Source organism: Papaver somniferum, chromosome 3 (genome assembly GCF_003573695.1).
Source record: "Papaver somniferum cultivar HN1 chromosome 3, ASM357369v1, whole genome shotgun sequence".
In the NCBI taxonomy this organism is placed as follows: Eukaryota; Viridiplantae; Streptophyta; class Magnoliopsida; order Ranunculales; family Papaveraceae; genus Papaver; species Papaver somniferum.
Window position 1 is genome coordinate 77,413,342 of NC_039360.1, and position 3,555 is coordinate 77,416,896.

Here is a 3,555-nt window from a genome sequence, read left to right on the forward strand (position 1 = left end):
CAGAGGAGTTTGTAACACCACAGAGCTGAATTGATCAAGTTGCAGGAAAACCCGAGTTTCTGCTGCTGCTGCTGAAGAACAAACGTTGCAAATAAGAACATCGTCTCAAATTTGTAACGTTGCTACATTAACTTCTTTGTAACAGTCAGTCCTTTGTTTTGTAACGCCATTACACCGTTGCAAACAATCAGTTTTATAGTTTTTCATTCTTTTAATCAACTTTTGGGCTAAGAACAAATATTTTGAGCAAGTGATTAATATGAGGAGCTAAACCCCATTGCCGATGCGACGGAGGAAGCCATTTTTCCAAATATTATGTGGTAAATTCTATTTAATTTAATTTTTGTAATTCTTTTATGATTATTTGCACTGAACTGAAATTGAATTTATGATTCTGATTAAGTGGTTGTGTTCTGAATTGATGGGTCATGCTTAGGTTAAGTCTTTTGATGGTCCATGCTTTCGATTTACAACAATTGTTTTGAGAATATACTTGTCTAGGCGAATATTAGAATCACTTCAAACGTAAATAGTTGCATAATTATTGACTAGATTAAATCACATAAAAATTGGAGATTGGTGGAATCCTGAGTCTCAGTGCTTTTTATAATCTTGATAACAATTTCTTTTTAAGTTTTCTATTTTAATTTGAGTCTAAAATCGAGTCCACACAATCCGAGTTGAACGAACTTTACTACCACTTTCAAAACTACATCAATTTTTGGCGCCGCCGACGCGGACTTGTATTTAGATTTGTTTTAGGTTTCTTTTTATTTTTTGTTCTTTTTTACGCGTTTTGGTATTTTTCTATTCTTTTCAGATTTGGAGCGAAGCTACAAGGGAAGAAAAAGTGTTATAAAAGGAAAGCATCGCCAAAGAAGGAAAGCAAAGAGGAATCCAAAAGGAGTGAAGAAGAAGATTTTGTATATAGTTATTTTGTTTTATTTTTAGAAACTGTAAATAGGGTTTTATTTTTTGTAATTTTTCTTTTTATTTTTGGACACTTTTTGGACTTTATTTTTGGACTGGGACATTATTATTTTTAAACCCTACAGAAGTGTTGGTTTAAATAAAAACTGTGTGCAGAGAAGGACGGTGATTACGATATCACCTCGTCCCCTCGGGTTCGTACATGACATAGGAGTCGTGGCCCGAGTCGACTTCAGCGGTTCTTTGCCCGTTTGGTACGGGAGGTAAGTTTTTCGAAACACCCGCGAATCCCCTGTCAGCGGGTTTACTGTATTCCTTCGTTTGCATATATGCCGAGGACTTGAAAACGGCTGCTTTAATTTCCTAGTAAAGGGCAAGGACTGGCCATACAAGATAAGGGTTCGGATTTCATCACCGTTCTCTTCTTGCCCGCCTTAGGAAAACAAAACCAAACGCGAACCTAAGACTAAAATTTTGACTAGAACGAGACCTATAGGATAACGAGCTTAATAGGAAAGTCGTTCGAAAAATATTGGTTACTCTTTTGAGCATACTTCGAAGTTCATGATGGTTTCTGTGAGTTGAATGCGTGACTGCGCCGCCTTGTAACCGTTGAGGCCTTGGGTATCAAAGCTCCACTGAGCTTCCCTCGCCTCGATTTAACTTACTTTGACTCGGATTGATTCCAGAGGGGTTTGCTCAGATTGTAACGAGTTCCTTTTCGAAAGAATAGAAGCTGGTCTAGAAAAAATCTAAGTGGAACCATCATGCTTTTTGTTTGCTAGAAAATTAGGTTTGATTTGGTTGAGTCAGCCTTGTTTTGTGATTGCATAGAATCCCAAATATCCCGATAGTGCCAAATGGCAACTTTAAAGCTTTGTTGAACCCACTAGGACTACTCGTCCTCTTGTATCAGGTTAGCCGAAACTGAAGCAAATTATGAACTTAGGCCTGGGACCCTACAGATGCTCCCAATCTTTTTAGGGAAAGAAAATGAAAACCCATACTTCCATGTTAGGGATTTGAGGAAATTTGTAGTACCCTAAAGATTAGAGACCTTGATGATGATGCTTTGAAACTTAGGTTATTTCCTTTTTCCCTGAAAGATAAAGCCAAATCGTGGCTATATAGTTTGGCTTCCGGTTCAATAGAAACATATGAACAACTTACATCTGCCTTTTTGAACAAGTTTTTCCCTAGGCACAAAACATCGTCTATTAGGACGCAAATCTGCACATTTTCTCAACAGGAGGGAGAATCGTTATATAGGTATTTGGAAAGGTTCAATGACTTATTAGCCCAATGTCCTCATCATGGTTTAGAAAAGGTTAGGCTAGTTCAAATCCTTTATGAGGGTTTAGATTATTCGACAACAACCATGGTTGAGTCTCTATGCACTGGTGGTTTTGAAAACCAAACTGTTGATGCGGCGATGGAATTTTTGAATGAAATCGCCGAAAAGACCCAGCAATGGGAATATTGTAGGGAACCCAAGAGAACAATTCTTCTAGGTAGAGGAAACGTTAATAGGGTAGAAGGAGGCTATGAATCAGATGCCAAAATTGTGCTATAGCAAAAAGGTTAGAAGCTTAGAATTGGGTCACACTAGTGGTAGAGTAGAGCCTTTTTGGGAAGCCAGAATATAAGAGCAGCCAATGCTCTTATAATAACACTAGGTTTGATCCGTCAAAGTTTGACCCATATTCAGAAACCTATAATCCTGGTTGGAGAAACCATCCGAACCTTTCATGGTCTAAGGACCAAGGTCAGTTTAGTAATTCTAATGTTCCCCCAGGTTTTGGCTATACTAAGAATACTTCAGGATCAACTCAGTTTCAGAATCAGTCTGATAAGAAAATCTTAAGTCTAGAGGAAACTCTCACCTCGTTTATTCAAAATACTGAAAATATGCGTCAATTGCTTTCACAAAGCATAGAAGCTAGTAATAGGATAGGACAAGAACATAGTCAGGCCATTTCTGAATTGAAAGACCAGGTTAGTCTGATCAATGAGTCTCTAAGAGAAAAAGGTAAGTTCCCTAGTCAACCGATACCCAACCTAGAGGAGATAAAACATTTAATCAAGTGAATTCTGTCACAACCCTTAGGAGTGGTAAAACGGTAGACAATAAGGTAGCCATGCCTAATAGTGGACATACTGTAGATCCACCTTCTAGTTCCCAAGATGAGCCCCAGAAGGAGCCACTAACTGAAGAAACCGATAAAATTTCTAGTGATGCCAATGTGGTTCCCGACAGGTCTCATTTTGTACCCAAAGCCCCATATCCACAGTTGTTAGCTCCAACAAAGAGAGTCGACTTTCAACGAAATACTAGAGATATTTAAGCAGGTAAACATTAACATCCCTTTATTAGAAGCAATTAGGCAAATGCCTGCTTATGCCAAGTTCCTTAAGGACCTTTGTACACGAAAGCGTAAGCTTAATGTCCATAAGAAAGCCTTTTTAGCTGGTCAGGTAAGTTCAATCCTTCTGAACCAAACACCCCTAAGTATAAAGACCCTGGATGCCCCACCATATCTTGTGTGATCGGTAATTATTCAGTAGATAAGGCATTGCTTGACTTAGGAGCTAGTGTGAACTTACTCCCTTATCATGTATACAACC